This window comes from Anabrus simplex, chromosome 1 (assembly GCF_040414725.1).
Source record: "Anabrus simplex isolate iqAnaSimp1 chromosome 1, ASM4041472v1, whole genome shotgun sequence".
Lineage (NCBI taxonomy): Eukaryota > Metazoa > Arthropoda > Insecta > Orthoptera > Tettigoniidae > Anabrus > Anabrus simplex.
This window is the reverse complement of record NC_090265.1, coordinates 1,657,264,596-1,657,285,796: the sequence shown is the minus strand read 5'-3', so window position 1 is coordinate 1,657,285,796 and position 21,201 is coordinate 1,657,264,596. Positions and strand designations below refer to the sequence as shown.

General features: G+C 43.9%; 2 non-coding genes across 2 annotated transcripts; both read right to left on the bottom strand.

Moving 5' to 3' along the window:
- Nucleotides 1–547: 547 nt before the first annotated feature.
- Nucleotides 548–618, bottom strand: TRNAG-GCC (transfer RNA glycine (anticodon GCC)). Its single transcript has one exon. It is a non-coding gene; the product is annotated as a tRNA-Gly (tRNA).
- Nucleotides 619–1,341: 723 nt separating this feature from the next.
- TRNAG-GCC (transfer RNA glycine (anticodon GCC)) lies at nucleotides 1,342–1,412 on the bottom strand. Its single transcript has one exon. It is a non-coding gene; the product is annotated as a tRNA-Gly (tRNA).
- Between the last annotated feature and the right edge of the window lie 19,789 nt (nucleotides 1,413–21,201).

Here is a 21,201-nt window from a genome sequence, read left to right as displayed (position 1 = left end):
TACTGCATTGAATACAAGAAATAGCCTAAACTGATATGAGACATTCTTGAGACTTCATTTTTTTTGGCGGGAAGTGCAGTGGGTATAAGAATAGTGGATTGGATGTAGTAGTGCCAGGCTGAGTAGTTCCGACGGTAGAGCGCTTGCCTTCTGACTCCAAGTTGTCAGATTCCATCCTGGCTCAGTCCGGTTGTATTTGAAGGTGCTCAAATACGCCAGCCTAAGACCTCCTGCGGTACAAAATTCCATCACCTCGGCGTCTCCGAAAACCGTAAAAACAGGTAATGGGACGTAAAACTGATAGCCTACATTATGATTAGATAACCCTGGCTACGTAGAAATGGGAGGAATATTTACTAGAGGATGGGCTGGCCCTGAATACAGCATCAACCAGTTTCAAATCGGCGACGTGCGGTTACACAATATAAGCGTAATGTTAACACAAATTACACATCTATATGACATCTTTCTGCGATATAATGCCTTAAATTGCGTGTATTGTGTAATTTCATATCTATCTGCATGGAACTTAGGAAATTAAAATGATTGCATCGGCCGGGAATCGAACCCGGGCCGCCCGCGTGGCAGGCGAGCATTCTACCACTGAACCACCGATGCTACGAAAGTGGAAGGTGAAGTCACTTGGTAAAGATTCATCCTCAGTCTGATTTCTCGATTGCTCATCCGTTGAATTTACTTTACTAGAGTCGAACGGAAATTCAATCAAAATCTGCCGTCCTTCTTTTAATTTTTAGCAAGCGGAATCAACTGAGATATTAATTAAGGTATCTTGAAAATGATGTTAAATTCCTCAGTTACTATAGGCCTATTCTTCTTTATATGGTTACCCTCCAGGGACGGTTTTTCCCTCGGGCTTAGCCGGGGTCCCACCTCTACCGCCTCAAGGGCAGTGTCCTGGATCTTCAGACTCTGGGTCGCGGGATACAACTGGGGAGCATCACCCGTACTTACCCAGGCGGCCTCACCTGCTATGCTGAACAGGGCCTTGCGGGGGGATGGGAAGAGGGAAAGGATAGACAAGGAAGAGGGAAGGAAGCGGCCGTGGCCTTAAGTTAGGTACCATCCCGGCATTTGTCTGGAGAAGTGAGAAACCACTTCCAGGATGGCTGACGTGAGAATCGAACCCACCTCTACTCAGTTAGCCTCCCGAGGCTGAGTGAACCCCGTTCGAGCCCTCGTACAACTTTTCAAATTTCATGGCAGAGCCTGGAATCGAACCCGGGCCTCTGGGGTTGCTTTCTGTAATAGAATGCCTTAAATTGCGCGTATTATGTTATTTCATTTCTATCTGCATGGGACATAGGAAATTAAAATATTGATTGCATCGGCCGGGAATCGAACCCGCGCCGCCCGCGTGGCAGGCGAGCATTCTACCACTGAACCACCGATGCTACGAGTGATAAAGATGAGGTCACTTGGTAAAGATTCATCCTCTGTCTGATTTCTCCATTGCTCATCCGCTAAAAATGAAATATATGGCTTTTAGTGGCGGGATATTCCAGGACGGGTTCGGGTCGCCAGGTGCAGGTCTTTCTGTTTGACCCCCGTAGGCGACCTGCGCGTCGTGATGAGGATGAAATGATGATGAGGACAACACATACACCCAGCCCCCGTGCCATTTGAAGTAACCAATTAAGATTAACACCCCCGACCCGGCCGGAAATCGAACCCGGGACCCTCTGAACCGAAGGCCAGTACGCTGACCGTTCAGCCAACAAGTCGGACGCTCATCTGCTGAATTTACTTTACAAGAGTCGAACGGAAATTCAATCAAAATTCTGGCAGCCTTCTTTTAATTTTTAAGTAAATTTAGCAAGCAGAATCAATTTAGATATTAATCAAGGTATCTTGATATTGGTCCGCCTCTGTGGTGTAGTGGTTAGCGTGATTAGCTGCCACCCCCCGGAGGCCCGGGTTCGATTCCCGGCTCTACCACGAAATATGAAAATTGGTACGAGCCTCGGGTCAACTGAGTAGGAGGTGGGTTCGATTCAGACCTCAGCCATCCTGGAAGTGGTTTTCCGGGATGGTACCTAACTTAAGGCCACGGCCGCTTCCTTCCCTCTTCCTTGTCTATTCCTTCCATTCTTTCCATCTCCCCACAAGGCCCCTGTCCAGTTGTATCCCCCGCCCCAAAGTCTCACGCTCCAGCGGTAAAGGTGGGTGGGATCCCTCGCTGAGTCCGAGGGAAAAACTAACCCTGGAGGGGTAAACAGATTAAGAAGAAGAAGAAGAAGAAGTTTCCCTGCAACTGCAGGTTGACAGAGACTATTTTGGCGAACGTCGTTCTATTGCGACCCCTGTGGGGATTTCCAAAGCCTACGTTGCCATTTGGCTCTTTCGCCTTTATTTTCTTATTTTCCCCTCGTGGGTCAAGTTATCACCACCGTCAGTGATGATTGGTAACCAAGCCTCCTAATTCTGACGGAACATCAATTCAGCCAAGTACAGTAACAGAAGAACAGAATTTCCAAATCTCACTGGGCTAATAATGACGACTTAGACCGTTTGGTCGACTTCAAAACATCAATCATCGACTGTGCACCATCAGCTTTTCAGGCAGTCTCTGCTATTAGGGTTCCATGATTCTGTAGCAGGTGTTAATTAACATAGTCCGTAAAGTACAACAGCCGGCACGAGCGCAATATGTGCTCCGTCCCTCTTTAGCTAGGAAAGTAGCATGATGCAGGAGGTTCAACTGTAGAGTACCGCGATCATCTAACCTGTAATATTCCATTAGGTCTACTAACCTGACGTATGACGATTAAAGCTCAGAATCTAAACAAATCATTGACAATCAATATTTATTTTTGTAATCAGTGCGCGCCCGGTCAAGAGAGTCAAAAAATAATACGACAGAATAGGCACTATAGTCGTGCTGATCACGTAGCATTCCAAATATCTGTCGTCCATCTGGCTGGATAACAGTCGTCTTGGCAGGCTCCGGTGCCAATGGGTTGTCACATCACGGGTTCTGTTTTCCCTTTCGTTAATTAAATTTTAAATTTCTTTGAAATTATTTTGAAAATACTGGGTAAAAACAACTGATAGGGAATCTGCCACCTGGCTGACTGCCCTAAATGCAGATCAGTGGTGATTGATTGATTGATTGATTGATTGATTGATTGATTGATTGATTGATTGATTGATTGATTGATTGATTGATTGATTGATTGATTGATTGATTGATTGATTGATTGATTGATTGATTGATTTGAAATTATAGAAAAACGAACACAACGGACATTGTTCTGATGGACTGCGTATCCATATGTGGCTGGGAGGCGTGATCAGTCTTAAGGAGAATAGGCCTAATGGCTAGGAAGAGCTTAGTGGAATACAACGTTTTACGGTGAAGCGACGATATTGAATTAGCCTATGTTAAATTTGGGATCGTCCGCCTCTATGGTGTAATTGTTAGTGTGAATTACTGCCACCCCTGTAGAACCGGGTTCGATTCCCAGCTCTGTCACGAAATTTTAAAAGTGGTGTGAGGACTGGAATGGGGTCCACTCAGCCTCGGAAGGTCAGGTGAGTAGAGGGGGTTCAATTCCACCTCAACCATCCTCGAAGTGGTTTCCGTGGTTTACCACTTCTTCTCCAGGAAAATGCTGGGATGTTACCTAATTTAAGGCCATGTCCGCTTCCTTCTCTTCCCTGCCTATCCCTTCTAATCTCTCTGTCCCCACTCTCCCACAAGGCCCCTGTTCAGCATAGCAGGTGAGGCCGCCTGGGCGAGGTACTGGCCCTCCTTTCCATTTTTATCCTCGACCCAAAGTCTCAAGCTTCAGGACACTGCTCATGAGGTGGTAGAGGTGGGATCGCTCGCTGAGTCCGTGGGAAAAACCAACCCTGGAGGGTAAACGGATTTAGAAAGAAAGACACTCTTTCCATTATTTCTTCATCCTTTATATCGCTGGTCCCACAACACATATTACTGCTTCGACCATAATCACGTTCCGTTCACTACCCCGTCAGGGATTCTATATTTAAGCCTAAGCCCAGCTCGTATGTAATCCCTCACAAACGTATCATATTATATTCCCTCAACTAGCTTTTTTATGTGGCTACCAGACCTACATATTCACTCAACATCTAGGCATATAATTATCTTTAGATGAAATGTCGTATGGCTTTTAGTGCCGGGATATCCCAGGACGGGTTCGGCTTGCCAGGTGCAGGTCTTTCTATTTGACTCCCGTAGGCGACCTGCGCGTCGTGATGAGGATGAAATGATGATGAAGACAACACATACTCCCAGCCCCCCGTGCCATTGGAATTAACCAATTAAGGTTAAAATCCCCGACCCGGCCTGGAATCGAACCCGGGACCCTCTGAACCGAAGGCCAGTACGCTGACCGTTCAGCCAACGAGTCGGACATTATCTTTAGATGACATTTAACATCGGTAAGGTATAGCTACCCTTGTTCGATCCTCGTAATACACATCGGGGTCTCCACATAATAAATTTCAAATAATCAAATAATCGACCTGCATAAAAAGGATACTTACTATAGACGATCAGAGTGCCTGCCTACGCTGACATTTTGTTGGGTTCGATCACTACATCTACACTGTCCTGAGACACAAATGAAAATACTAATTTCATACAAGCTAAACTTTTTATTCTCTTAGTAACCTCTCAGGATCTACAATTTATATCAATACTATCATGTGCCCGCGTTTAGTAATTCAACCCTTAGATGTTTCTAAACTCTTTATTTAAAAGCAAATTAAAGCATTATATTTACTAACTCACATCTTTTTGGCGTAAATTGCATGAAATACATTGTTTAATTTTTATTATATTGTTACGTCAATGCTTAAGATACCGGGTTGATGGATGGTACAAATAATATTAAAACCATGTAAAAGACCATGTTGTATAATACAAAATATATTGTTCCCTTAGAGCTTCGGAATAAAATATAATAATGTCCTTCCATTTGGAGGTAAGATGTATACTGTATTGTGTTTACCTTTCGAACTCTTGAACAATCCACATACAGTTGACAATGGCAAAAGCACCGTTTTCGAAGATGGAGTCTTACAACTTTAAGCGATTGTCCTATGTCAAAATTTCAGATCTCTGTGTGTCGTAGATTTGACTGGGTTTCGCATACATACACACAAACACTTCCGAATATTACGGGCTGATGGCTTCTCGTGTCGCGGGCCGAAAATGGCTTCCTACTCAATGGACTTACAGTCCGAGGAATACTACTTCGCCCGCGGCATGCTCAGTCATGATGGTGGCTTCAATAATATACGTCATCAGTTTCAGAGCCGTGTTCATTGCAGAGGGAAGGATTCGTATTCCTGAGAAGGATAATCGGTGCCACAATCGTCCACCCCAGGATGTTCGAGGGTACTCCAGGTAACTCCAAATTGTTCAAAATCTCTATCGTGTAGTTGACAGCCTCATCTCTATGACATGTCGTGTCGATAGACTTTTCATTTTATAGGAAACCAGATTATTCTTGTGAGTGTTGCTTGTTGATGACGTTGGTGCAAGAATTGCTCTCAGACACAGCCATGCGTCTGACAAATATTTTAGATATTTGTTTGCCGTGGATTTGGCTTGGCATCGCACACATGAACACAGACAGACAGACAGACAGACAGACAGACAGACAGACAGACAGACAGACAGACAAACAGACAGACAGACAGACAGACATCATGGATTGAAGGAAAATGACTTCCTATTCCACGGACTTACAATGGCATCCTGACTGATATATGTATTATTCCTTGTTTATTATTATAGTCTATCTTGTGTCATATATGTTTCCTCTAAATGTGTAAGTGTCCAACCTTTGTCCCCTATCTCTACAGGGTTTGGGTATGCAGTGAGATGATTCTTCGTAGCGAATTTTTACGACCGGATGACTTTCATGACGTCAACCTAATCAGATGAGTTAATGCGATGAAATGAATTATATTATATATGATAGTAAGAATGAAGAGGATGAAATCCGGCGCCGGCAAATAGCCCACTCCTCTCGAATAGCTCAAGAATTTACGTCCCGATCCGACGGTCGAATCACCATCAAGAGCGTCATATGCCCTCACACCACATAAGACCAAAAACGGTTTCCTACGCCCTGGACGTAAAATGGCTCCTTGAATATTGTGTTCTCTACCTATCTTATGTACGTTCCCTAGCGACAGCGACTCTATGCATTTAATCTTGGTGACAGCACGTTGGAGTGTCATATCCCAATGCACGTTTCCTGATGGTTTTTCGTTCATAACTCGCCAACTAAAGCGAAAATGAAAATTCCGGCTTTGAGGTGCATTCGGACCCCCTTCCATCTACCTATGTTCAAAATTTCAGATCTCTGCGTGCTGTAGATTTTGCTGGGCATCGCGCATAGACAGACAAACACTTCCTTTCATTATTAGTATATAGATAAAACACTACATTTCCAACACTAAGGCACTCAAACTAAAATTTATATAAATCAAACCAAACTAAATACCATAGCTCAACAGCCCGGCTACATAGTGACCGCTGCTCAGCCCGGAGACCTACAGATTACGAAGTGTCGTGTGGTCGGCACGACGAAACCTCTCGACCGTTATTCTCGGTTTTCTAGCCCGGGAATTCATCTAAACGCCAAAGAAATTAAACCGACTAACACACTAGTAAAATCAAATATCGGCCCCACTCGTCCTAATTGAAATAATTAGCTGCAATGTAGCACTGAACTGTCCGACTCATTGGCTGAATGGTCAGCGTTGAGGCCTTTGGTTGAAAGGGTACCAGGTTCGATTCCCGGCCGGGTCGGGGATGATAATCGTGTTTGATTACTTCTTCTGGCACGGGGACTGGGTGTTTGTGTTTGTTCCAACACTTTCCTCTTCATATTCATACAACACACCACACTACACTACCAACCACCACAGAAACACGGAATAGTGGTTACATACTTCCATATAAGGTTGGCGTCAGGAAGGGCATCCGGTCGTAAAACAGAGCCAAAGCCACATGTGCTACACAGTTCGCATCCGTGACCCCACAGGAGTGTGAAAGTGGTAGAAGAAGAATAAGAAGATAGCACGGATTTGATACACGGTATCTCTACTTGCGATATACTTTGGCATGCTTAGAATAAATGCGATTACTTATCTAATCTATGGCGATGATGACTCGGACCATTTCTGGACCTAAACAGCGCCCTTTAGCCACGCACGATGGCACTTAGGAAGGCTTACGAACTCCTAGGTCCTGGGTTGATGGCTCCTTCTATTGTCTAAGTTCTCTTTTCTGCCGTCTTCGACGACGATGAGCTGCAACTTGGATACTTTTCACTCGCGAATTACGACCTGGACTGACATACCAATGGCGCCGTTTTAAACCAGTTTCCGCTGTCTTTGAGTGGCGTTTCGTCTAGGTCACAGCATAGCCCCTTGCACACGGTAACGTCACCGAAGGCAGCAGAATTTTTCTCAGAATATGTATTTTGCAAATATTTATGGCCATAAAATTGTGTGCTAAATCAGCGATTATTTTGTTGGACGTAGATCTTGATTGTTAGGTTGCATATTTCTTTTCATTATTTGGAACTCTTTATCTCCCTCCTAGGTGGAGTGAAGGCATAATCTATAGGGCCTACTCCCTGCATGTCGTAAGAGGCTACTAAGAGGAGAACATCCAAAGACTCTGTACTTGCCCTCTCGACGTCTAAGCTGAAAAACATAACTTATCTATCCATGATGTTATATACACTTAGAGCAATACTGGGTTCGCGTGCCGCTGTGTGACATGCTGTTTTTCCCTCCCCCAATACTTCTGTCTAGCTGTTATCCTGTCTGTCATATACTATGCAATGCATGGGAGAGAGGTAGGAACGTATCACCTATTCCCATTCCCCCACCCCACAGTCTCCATCCATCAATCATTGTGTTGAGCTCATTGCTCTCCCGTCAGTCGTTGTTACTAGGATATCAGGATCCAGAAGGGAGTGTTGCTTGCTGTACACCAGGAAATCTGACGAACCCTTTGCCGTCAATAAATATATTTTCTTGAAAACAAAATACATTACATACATACATACATTATCATTATAGACTGTTATGCCTTTCAGCGTTCAGTCTGCAAGCCTCTGAGAGTTTACTAAACGTCGCCACAATCCTCGATTTGCAACTAGTGTTGTTGCCTCATTTAGTTCTATACCTCTTATCTTTAAATCGTTAGAAACAGAGTCTAACCATCGTCGTCTTGGTCTCCCTCTACTTCTCTTACCCTCCATAACAGAGTCCATTATTCTCCTAGGTAACCTATCCTCCTCCATTCGCCTCACATGACCCCACCACCGAAGCCGGTTTATGCGTACAGCTTCATCCATCGAGTTCATTCCTAAATTAGTCTTTATCTCCTCATTCCGAATACCCTCCTGCCATTGTTCCCACCTGTTTGTACCAGCAATCATTCTTGCTACTTTCATGTCTGTTACTTCTAACTTATGAATAAGATATCCTGAGTCCACCCAGCTTTCGCTCCCGTAAAGCAAAGTTGGTCTGAAAACAGACCGATGTAAAGATATTTTCGTCTGGGAGCTGACTTCCTTCTTACAGAATACTGCTGATCGCAACTGCGAGCTCACTGCATTAGCTTTACAACACCTTGATTCAATCTCACTTACTATATTACCATCCTGGGAAAAAACACAACCTAAATACTTGAAATTATCGACCTGTTCTAGCTTTGTATCACCAATCTGACATTCAATTCTGTTGAATTTCTTACCTACTGACATCAATTTAGTCTTCGAGAGGCTAATTTTCATACCATACTCATTGCACCTGTTTTCAAGTTCTAAGATGTTAGACTGCAGGCTTTCGGCACAGTCTGCCATTAGGACCAAGTCGTCAGCATAGGCCAAACTATTTACTACATTTCCACCTAACTGAATCCCTCCCTGCCATTTTATACCTTTCAACATATGATCCATGTAAACTACAAACAGCAAAGGTGAAAGATTACAGCCTTGTCTAACTCCTGTAAGTACCCTGAACCAAGAACTCATTCTACCATCAATTCTCACTGAAGCCCAATTGTCAACATACACTGACTGACAGAGCAAATGCAACACCAAGAAGGAGTGGTCAGAACTTTATGCCAATTGCAGGGTAGACTGACGTCACTGAGGTATGCTCATGATGTGAAATGCGCCGCTGTGCTGCGCACGTAGCGAACGATAAATGGGACACGGCGTTGGCGAATGGCCCACTTCGTACCGTCATTTCTCAGCCGACAGTCATTGTAGAACGTGTTGTCGTGTGCCACAGGACACGTGTATAGCTAAGAATGCCAGGCCGCCGTCAACGGAGGCATTTCCAGCAGACAGACGACTTTACGAGGGGTATGGTGATCGGGCTGAAAAGGGCAGGTTGGTCGCTTCGTCAAATCGCAGCCGATACCCATAGGGATGTGTCCATGGTGCAGCGCCTGTGGCGAAGATGGTTGGCGCAGGGACATGTGGCACGTGCGAGGGGTCCAGGCGCAGCCCGAGTGACGTCAGCACGTGAGGATCGGCGCATCCGCCGCCAAGCGGTGGCAGTCCCGCACGCCACGTCAACCGCCATTCTTGAGCATGTGCAAGACACCCTGGCTGTTCCAATATCGACCAGAACAATTTCCCGTCGATTGGTTGAAGGAGGCCTGCACTCCCGGCGTCCGCTCAGAAGACTACCATTGACTCCACAGCATAGACGTGCACGCCTGGCATGGTGCCGGGCTAGAGCGACTTGGATGAGTGAATGGCGGAACGTCGTGTTCTCCGATGAGTCACGCTTCTGTTCTGTCAGTGATAGTCACCGCAGACGAGTGTGGCGTCGGCGTGGAGAAAGGTCAAATCCGGCAGTAACTGTGGAGCGCCCTAACGCTAGACAACGCGGCATCATGGTTTGGGGCGCTATTGCGTATGATTCCACGTCACCTCTAGTGCGTATTCAAGGCACGTTAAATGCCCACCGCTACGTGCAGCATGTGCTGCGGCCGGTGGCACTCCCGTACCTTCAGGGGCTGCCCAATGCTCTGTTTCAGCAGGATAATGCCCGCCCACACACTGCTCGCATCTCCCAACAGGCTCTACGAGGTGTACAGATGCTTCCGTGGCCAGCGTACTCTCCGGATCTCTCACCAATCGAACACGTGTGGGATCTCATTGGACACCGTTTGCAAACTCTGCCCCAGCCTCGTACGGACGACCAACTGTGGCAAATGGTTGACAGAGAATGGAGAACCATCCCTCAGGACACCATCCGCACTCTTATTGACTCTGTACCTCGACGTGTTTCTGCGTGCATCGCCGCTCGCGGTGGTCCTACATTCTACTGAGTCGATGCCGTGCGCATTGTGTAACCTGCATATCGGTTTGAAATAAACATCAATTATTCGTCCGTGCCGTCTCTGTTTTTTCCCCAGCTTTCATCCCTTTCGAACCACTCCTTCTTGGTGTTGCATTTGCTCTGTCAGTCAGTGTAAATGCCTTTGATTGATTTTAATAATCTACCTTTAATTCCATAGTCCCGCAGTATAGCGAACATCTTTTCCCTCGGTACCCTGTCATATGCTTTCTCTAGATCTACGAAACATAAACACAACTGCCTATTCCTCTCGTAGCATTTTTCAATTACCTGGCGCATACTGAAAATCTGATCCTGACAGCCTCTCTGTGGTCTGAAACCACACTGGTTTTCACCCAACTTCCTCTCAACGACTGATCGCACTCTCCCTTCCAAGATGCCAGTGAATACTTTGCCTGGTATACTAATCAATGAGATACCTCGATAGTTATTGCAATCCTTCCTATTCCCTTGCTTATTGATAGGTGCAATTACTGCTTTTGTCCAATCTGAAGGTACCTTACCAACACTCCATGCTAATTTTACTACTCTATGAAGCCATTTCATCCCTGCCTTCCCACTATACTTCACCATTTCAGGTCTAATTTCATCTATTCCTGCTGCCTTATGACAATGGAGTTTATTTACTATCCTTTCCACTTCCTCAAGCATAATTTCACCAACATCATTTTCCTCCTCCCCATGAGCTTGGCTGTTTGCAACACCACCATGATGATATCTTTTTACATTGAGAAGATGTTCAAAATATTCCCTCCACCTCTCCAGTGATTCCCTGGGATCTATTATGAGTTCACCTGAATTACTCAAAACACTGTTCATTTCCTTTTTCCCTCCCTTCCTAAGATTCTTTATTACTGTCCAGAAAGGTTTCCCTGCTGCTTGACCTAGCCTTTCCAGGTTATTACCAAAATCTTAGCATGACTTCTTTTTGGATTCAACAACTATTTGTTTTGCTCTGTTTCTTTCATCTACGTACAAATCCCTGTCTGCCTCGGCCCTTGTTTGGAGCCATTTCTGATAAGCCTTCTTTTTACGTTTACAGGCTGCTCTCACTTCATCATTCCACCAAGATGTTCGCCTTTTCCCATCTTTACACACAGTTGTTCCTAGGCATTCCCTTGCTGTTTCTACTACAGCATCCCTGTATGCCACCCATTCACTTTCTATATCCTGAACCTGCTTACTGTCTACTGTTCGAAACTTCTCACTAATCATATCCATATACTTCTGTCTAATTTCCTCGTCCTAGAGATTTTCTACCCTTATTCGTTTGCAGACAGATTTCACTTTCTCTACCCTAGGCATAGAGATACTTAGTTCACTACAGATCAGATAGTGGTCTGTATCATCGAAAAATCCCCGAAAAACTCGTACATTCCTAAAAGATTTCCTGAATTCAAAGTCTGTTAAGATATAGTCAATTATGGATCTGGTACCCCTAGCGTCCCATGTGTAGCGGTGAATAGCCTTATGCTTGAAGAATGTATTCGTAACAGCTAAACCCATACTAGCACAGAAGTCCAGCAAACGCTTCCCATTCCCATTAGCTTCCATATCTTCCCCACATTTACCAATCACCCTTTCGTATCCTTCAGTTCTATTCCCAACTCTCGCATTGAAATCGCCCATTAGCACTATTCTATCCTTGCTGTTGACCCTGACCACAATGTCACTCAATGCTTCATAAAACTTGTCAACTTCATCCTCATCTGCACCCTCACATGGTGAATACACAGACACAATCCTTGTCCTAATTCCTCCCACTGACAAATCTACCCACATCATTCGCTCATTTACGTGCCTAACCGAAACTATGTTGCGTGCAATGGTATTCCTGATAAAGAGCCCTACCCCAGACTCTGCCCTTCCCTTTCTAACACCCGTCAAGTACACTTTATAATCTCCTATCTCTTCCTCCTTATCTCCCCTTACCCGAATATCACTTACTCCTAGCACATCCAGATGCATCCTCTTTGCTGACTCAGCCAGTTCTACCTTCTTTCTTCCATAAGCCCCATTAATATTGATAGCTCCCCATCGAATTCCATTTCGTTCGCCAAGTTGTTTCCAAGGAGTCCCTCGCCTGTCAAATGGGAGTGGGACTCCATTACTCCCATAGGTCCGAGGCTTGCTTAAAGTGTTCTGAGCTCGGTAAATTCATGAAGCAGGATGCTGCCCTACTTGCACATAGTCCAAGTGAGGATCTCTCCTCTAACGGGTTAGAAAAATACTGATACTTAATTTACTGATATTTAATTTTCCTATCAACTTTACTAAAATCAATCCGTTAAACAATATTTTGAAAAATCGTATCCTCTTCTTCAATAAAGGAAAGAGAATTTAACACGGATAATGTAGAACCTTTTTCATATATGAAAAAAAAAGTCTCCCTTAATCTATATACATAAAATAAGAGTTTTGTCTGTACATTGCTCAGAATTTGAAAAGAATGGTATTTCTGTATCGGTCATGTCCACAGTAACAAGGAAATGCATTTTTTCTTTTCCGTAATTTCTGTCTGTCTGTCTGTCTGTCTGTCTGTCTGTCTGTCTGTCTGTCTGTCTGTATGTATGTATGTATGTATGTATGTATGTATGTATGTATGTATGTATGTATGTATGTATGTACACGCATCACGAGGAAACGGCTGAAGAGAATTTAATGAAAATCGGAATGTAAAGTCGGGTGATAAACTGCTACAATCTAGGCTATAAATTATTTAATCCCGCCGAGTGAAATGGTAGTTTAGGGGAAGGCCTGAAAATTAATTCTCAAATATTTATGTTATTAGTGGCCGTGTCTAAATGAAAATCGGTATGCAAGGTCGGGGTAATGAGTCGATATAATCTAGGCCATAAATAATTGTATTCACGCCGAGAAAAATGGTAGTTTAGGGGAAGGCCTAAAATTTAATTCTCAAATATTTATTATATCAGTGGTCGTATCTTCACGAAAATTGGTATGCAAAGTCGGGGAATAAGTCACTATAATCTAGGCAATCAATATTTTTTTCACTCTGATTGAAATGGTAGTTTAGGGGAAGGCCTGAAATGTAATCTATATATATAAAATAAGAGTTTTGTCTGTACATTGCTCAGAATTTGAAAAGATTGGTATTTCTGTATCGGTCATGTCCACAGTAACAAGGAAATGCATTTTTTTTATTTTCCGTAATTTCTGTCTGTCTGTCTGTCTGTCTGTCTGTCTGTCTGTCTGTCTGTCTGTCTGTCTGTCTGTCTGTCTGTCTGTCTGTCTGTCTGTCTGTCTGTCTGTCTGTCTGTCTGTCTGTCTGTCTGTCTGTCTGTCTGTCTGTCTGTACACGCATCACGAGGAAACGGCTGAAGAGAATTTAATGAAAATCGGAATGTAAAGTCGGGTGATAAACCGCTACAATCTAGGCTATAAATTATTTTATTCACGCCGAGTGAAATGGTAGTTTAGGGGAAGGCCTGAAAATTAATTCTCAAATATTTATGTTATTAGTGGCCGTGTCTAATTGAAAATCGGTATGCAAGGTCGGGGTAATAAGTCGATATAATCTAGGCCATAAATAATTGTATTCACGCCGAGAAAACTGATAGTTTAGGGGAAGGCCTAAAATTTAATTCTCAAATATTTATTACATATCAGTGGTCGTATCTTCACGAAAATTGGTATGCAAAGTCGGGGAATAAGTCGCTATAATCTAGGCAATCAATATTTTTTTCACTCTGATTGAAATGGTAGTTTAGGGGAAGGCCTGAAATGTAATCTCTATATATAAAATAAGAGTTCTGTCTGTACATTGCTCAAAATTTGAAAAGATTGGTATTTCTGTATCGGTCATGTCCACAGTAACAAGAAAATGCATTTTTTACTTTTCCGTGATGTCTGTCTGTCTGTCTGTCTGTCTGTCTGTCTGTCTGTCTGTCTGTCTGTCTGTCTGTCTGTCTGTCTGTCTGTCTGTCTGTCTGTCTGTCTGTCTGTCTGTCTGTCTGTCTGTCTGTCTGTCTGTATGTACACGCATCACGAGAAAACGACTGAAGAGAATTTAATGAATATCGGAATATAAAGTCGGGTGATGAACCGCTACAATCTAGGCTATAAATTATTTTAATCACGCTGAGCGAAATGGTAGTCTAGGGGAAGGCCTTAAATTTAATTATCGAATATTTATATTATTAGCGGTCATATCGATAAATACTATATAACTAAAGTTATATAGAATTCAATTTCCAATCAATTATGTCTTATACATTTTTACCGTACCGGCTCTGATAACACGGATTTTAATGAATTTGTATTTTTTGTTGCTAAGTCCATATCAACGCCGAGCCACGAGAAAATGGGTTAACAGAATTTAATGAAAACCGCTATATAGAGTTGGGAATAAGAAACTACAGTCTGGGCTAAAAAGAATTTTATTCGCCCGAGGTGAAATGGTAGTTTAGGGGAAGGCGTCTAAAATTTAATTTGTAAATACCGGTACCTATGTTATTGGTGCTATCGAAAAGTACTACATAACAAAAAATAGACAATACAATTTCCGATCATTTATGTTTCATTTAGTTTTAGGCTACTGTACCGACTATGATAAGAGTGGTATTTCAGAAGGCCTACAATATCGAAAGCGCATAACATTGATCAACAATAACTTTACATTGACCATTGTTTGTTGTGATGTTCTTCGTTTCTTCTGGTGCCGCTCAACTCCGATGGATGGGATTACTACTGCGTACCGAGTATAACAGCCTGACTGAACATTGGCGGGAAATAGCCGGGGAGTTGGAAAACTTTCTTCTTTAGTATGCCATTCCTCTGGTTCAAACATTTTCTGATACTACAGGTACGTAACACACTGGTTCATCATAGTATTCCAGCTATTCGATTCCTACTCTGACGCGCTGTTTTGAATGAGCTGTATGCAAACTTGCGGCAGAGGCTTACTTAGTAGTAATGGTAGTAGTAGTAGTAGTAGTAGTAGTAGTAGTATGAGCTGGTCCAGAATTACAATTTAAGACTATTTCAGATTATAGCACCACAATTCACCAAATAACTCAAAAGTCAACCCTGAAAAGAGCCGTTTCTTAAGAAAAGCTTCTTCCTCTTCATTTTTATTAAATTCTACATTCATTAAATTCCAAAATAGCAGTGAAGAGGGGGCTTCTCCTCTGGCTTGAAGGAAAAAATTGCCTCCAAATCAGATAGATTTTTCCGTTGCCAGTGTAGTGAATTGAGATTTTCCGACTCATCGGGTACTCCTAGGAAACAGATTAGTAAAAGGGCATCGTTTTTGTCCTGGGACTCTTCACTATTCGCCTTCCCGCCCCCTCACCGCCGAAAAAAGACTAAGAGTGTTCACGGATCACAGCTGTCTGCGGCTTAGTCATTCCAGCTCTGGAATTCCAGCATAGTACTGTTCGTTAAAAGTGAGAAAGTATGTGGTCTTTCATTTGATGGAGTATTTCACATGAAAGCATTGCTTTTAATCGCGCCATTCCTACCGACATCATTGTAATATATGTTCGTTTCAGATGGGAAAACCACTGAGACAGTCTTTCTGAGGATGTAAAATGGCTGGTGAAGAGTGAGTGCCTGCCATTATAATGAAAACTCCCCAACCTGGTTGTGACTGATGTGTAGGCAAGCGGGCCTACAATTACAATGAAAATTCCCTAACAGAGTCTTCATATGAGAAAAGACGTTTGGTGACTTCCCCGTCGCGTTTCTAGGGTAATATTAAGAGCTATGAAATTTAATATGATCTTGCTCACAACGTGTACACTACCAAGCCTAGAATTCTACATACAATGTAGAATTCCGTAGCGAAGCACGGGTACATCAGCTAGTCATAAATATGTGAAAGATCTTAATCTTATTCCTGTACGGCTCCATGGCTAAATGGTTAGCGTGCTGACCTTTGGCTACAGGGGTCCCTAGTTCGATTCCCGGCGGGGTCGGTGGGAATCGAAGCCCCCTCTACTTATTTGACATCCCGAGGTTGAGTGGACCCCGTATCAGCCCTCGTACCACTTTTCAAATTTTGTGGTAGAGCCGGGAATCGAACCCGGACCTCCGAGGGCAGCTTATCACGCTAACGATTACACCAAAGAGGCGGACAGTAAATTACGAATAAAAATCACATTTTGTAGGGGAACATGTTTTTGAACGTATGCCATGCTCCACAATACAATACCTCACACCTCACACCCAGGTACTGTATATTAGCAACTAAACCTTTATTCTTTACCGTTGAAGTATACAAAAGAACATTGATGGATTCGCGTTCATTTTCAGAACACAAACGGAAATGTCCAAATAGCGGCGAAAACAAAGTGATAACAGTCCTCCAGGGGGGGGGGGGGTTCCATCACAGTTGGAGAGCTTCAGTATGGTGTATGCCCTCCACGAGCATTTATCACAGCTTGGCACCTACGTGGCATGCTCCGTACAAATCGACGGAGGTCACGTTGCGGTATCAGGTCCCATTCTTCAGCCTGTTCGAGGTCTTAGAGAGTCTGTGGTGGAACAGGACGTCCACGGACACTTCTGTCAAGCCTATCCCAAACATGATCGATGGTATTAAGGTCGGGACAGACTGTTGGCCATTCCATCTCTTGAGTGTCCAGTTCTCGCAAGACAGCTCTGGTGATGCGCGCTACATGAGCCCTGGCATTGTCGTGCATGAGTACGAATTCAGGGCCAGCACCGTATGCAGCAACCAACACATGCTGTAGCAGTGTCTGCTCGATGTACCCCGCAGCGGTAAGATTACCACGGACGACGACAAAATCCGTACGGCCATCAATACTGATGCCACCCCACACCATCAGAGAACCTTGTCCGAATCGGTCGCCTTCCTGGACAACATTCGGCATGTTCTGCTCACCACGGCGTATCCATACACGTTGACGTCCATCACGCTGTGTCAGAGGAAATCTGGACTCGTCTATGAACAACACAGGTCTCCATTGGCGAAGTTGCCAATTGACGTGGGTACGGGCAAACAGAAGGCGAGCTGCGCGATGTTGCTGCGTTAAAAGGGGCACTTGAACAGGACGTCTGGGTCGTAAGGACACTTCTCTTAACCTGCTCCTTACTGTCTGGTCAGACAACGTGACTCCAGTGACCTTCCTGAAATCTTGTTACAGTTCTCTCGCAGTTGCTGAAAGACGCCGCAACGCACAGATGGTCAGATATCGGTCATCCTCTGGGATTGTCATGCGTCCACGACTTTGTCCAACCCACCTTGTGAACTGGCCTGTATCGTTGTAGCGATTCCACAAGCGGTGAATAACTGAACGGAGGGACATTGAGATCCACAGCAACACGACGAAAAGTCCATCCTTCCTGGATCAAAGTGACGGCCCTTGCGACTTGAACCTCGTTAAGATGTCTCATGGGATGTGCTGGTTGGCGTACAGTAAAACGTGCTCAAATGACCGCAGTCACAACTACACATGGACGCACCACTATTCACTTTCACTTTGTTTTGAGGGGTCACCCGACAGTTTAATGCATGGCTACGCCTACAGATGTAGTATACCTTCGATTTGTCTGACTCGTTGGCTGAATGGTCAGCGTACTGGCCTTCGGTTCGGAGGGTCGCGGGTTCGATTCCCGACCGGGTCGGGGATTTTAACCTTCATTGGTTAATTCCAATGGCCCGGGGGCTGGGTGTTCGTGCTTTCCCTAACATCCCTGCAACTCACACACCACGCATAACACTATCCTCCACCACAATAACACGCAGTTACCTACACATGGCAGATGCCGCCCACCCTCATCGGAGGGTCTGCCTTACAAGGTCTGCACTCGGCTAGAAATATATTTTTATTTTACTTTACTTTACTTTACTTTATTTTACTTCGATTTGACATACCCTGAGTAGCTAAGGTCTCAAGGTATGCTGTACGACCATTGGAACCACTTCTACCAAATTAACGTTCACATACCAGACGTTACAAAACATGTTCCCCTAATTTTGTTTTAACTGTGTACTTGGATTACTTCTGTTCAGTTACTTTCCAACTGTGGTTGTATGAAAAAGAAAATGTGTGTTAAGACGTACACAACCACGTAGCCTACATACCGAGCACGTTGACCACGCAGTTTGGGTCACGCAGCTGTGAGCAGGCATTCCGGAAGTGATAGATGCGAACCTCGCTCCCGGCAAATCTGAAGGTGGTTTTTCTATGGTTTCTAATTTTTACGCCAGGCAAACTCCGGGCTGTATCTCATTATTTTTTTTTAATTGGCTTTACGTCGCACCGACACAGATAGGCCTTATGGCGACGATGGGATAGGAAAGGCCTAGGAGTTGAAAGGAAGCGGCCGTGGCCTTGATTAAGGTACAGCTCCAGCATTTATCTGGTGTGAAAATGGGAAACCACCGTAAACCATCTTCAGGGCTGCCGACAGTGGGATTCGAACCCACTATCTCTCGGATGCAAGCTCACAGCCGCGCGCCCCCAACCGTACGGGCCAACTCGCCCGGTGTGTATCTTAATTAGGGCGACCGCCGCTTCCTTTCCAGTTTTAGCCCTTTCCAGTCTTAGCCCTTTCCTATCCCATCGTTCTAATAAGACCTGTCTGTGTCGATGAAACGTAAAAAAACAAATAGAAATAATAAATGTACATGAGTCCGCCTGTGTGGTGTAGTGGTTAGTGTGATTAGCTGCCACCCCCAGAGGCCCGGGTTCGATTACCGGCTCTGCCAAATTTGAAAAGTATGAGGGCTGGAACCGGGTCAACTCAGCCTCGGGAGGTCAACTGAGTAGAGGGGGGTTCGATTCCCTCCTCAGCCATCCTGGAAGTGGTTTTCCGTGGTTTCCCGTTTCTTCAGGCAAATGCCGGGATGGCACTAACATAGGCCACGGCCATTTCCTTCCATCTTCCTTGTCTATCCCTTCGATCTTCCAATCCCCCTACAAGGTCCCTGATGAGCATAGCAGGTGTGGCTGCCTGGGCGAGATACTGGTCCTTATCCCCAGTTGTATCCCCGACCCAAAGTCTCGTGCTCCAGGACACTGTCCTTGAGGCGATAAAGGTAGTATCCCTCGCTGTGTACGAGGAAAAAATCAACCCTCGAGGGTAAACGGATTAAGAAAGAAAATATTCTTCAATTAGGTTGGAAAAGAGCTTAATTATGAATATCTTGATTGATCATTTAATTTAAGGGCAAGGGAACTTTCATTATTGATGCTGACTATTTTGAGGTTATGTACTTGATGTTTATTCTCGTGATTTTATTATGTAACTAGTTGTCAAGTTGGCAGCAGTGATGAGCCATTGGAAAAAGAGTAGGGCAATAATATTAATGTCTTTGAGGGCAACGATATTTGCTTTTTACGCTCCGAGCACTAGGCACTACACACCAGGGAAGTAGGAGGAGGGACATCATCCATCCATCAATCATCCTGTTGCACACATTGCTAATATCAGTTCTCGATGCCAGGCTTGCAGGATACTATAGGTGGTCGTCAGCAGTGCTGTTATCAGTAAAGTTGCGACACTCTAGCTAGTGATAATCGTCTGCTTAATCTACCGTCTTCCTTATATGGCAGGGCTCAGGCTATAAGCTTGCTATTACACCAAACAATCATATAATCCGATGTTTCTTCCGTAGAAGTGTGAATCCATGGAAAATAAATAAAATGCGAAAGTCATTTCCAATACATGCATACACCAGCAGGAAGGCCTCTACTATACGGCAACTCGGCACACTGCGGCCTTCGTTTCCAAGAATTAACCTGGTACGTATTTGTGTGATAAGTTGAGAGAGGTGGGTGGTGGTGATTATTGTTTTAAGAGGAAGTAGGCAACCATCCTCTATATAACACTAATCAGAGGGAAAAATAGAAGGGATCCGACACTTCGAAAAATGAAGATATCGGTCAAAGAATGACAAGGGCCACGAAGGGCGTGAAAAATGAAAGACTCCCTAGCCCTCGCAAACCTAATAGCGTCGGGGTCGGAAAAGAACAAGAGTTGACCAAGGGAGGTCGGATAAGTAAGTAAGTAATAAGTAATATGTTTTATTTATCCTGGCAAAGTTAGGGATGTACTCCCTTTCTTACACTTAACCAGTCTTAACCTAGAACACTTAATAATAACTACTGATGACAATAATATGATAATATGGACAATAGTAACAGTAATACCATTAACAAAAGTAACCACACTTAAAAAAATATATATATCGTATCATCTATATAATATAAATCGTACGTAAAGTGCAGAATATAATTATGAATAATGAGTACTAAGAGTATAATTATGAATAATGAGTACTAAGAATATAACTATGAATAATGAGTACTAAGAATATAATTATGAATAATGAGTACTATAACAACTACTTAAGAAAAGGTTTAGAAAATATATACATTTCTACAGTACACCGAAATATCGCCTTCAGTTGAGAAGTGAAGAGAAGGATTAGTAAGAAGTAGAAGAAGAGGAAGAAGAAGAATATCTGTGAAAGGAAGAGGGAAATGATGATGAAGAGGCGGTAGGAGTAGGTGTTTTCAGGTCATAATTTGATGATTCATGCATGTTTACCTAGTATTTCGACACAGGCATGTTTAAAAGCTAAGCTGCTGGACATGCTTCTGACGTCCACTGGTAAGAGATTCCATTGTCGGGCTGCGGTAACGGTGAATGATTTCGTGTAGATTGCTGTTCTGTGTACAGGAAGGGATAAACACATGGTGCTGCAGGATCGGGTATTTTTGTTATGGTCTGTGGAGAGGAGCTTCATTCGATCACGGAGATAGGCTGGTTGAGAACTTTTAAGAATAGTATGCAAGAAGCAAAGAGTAT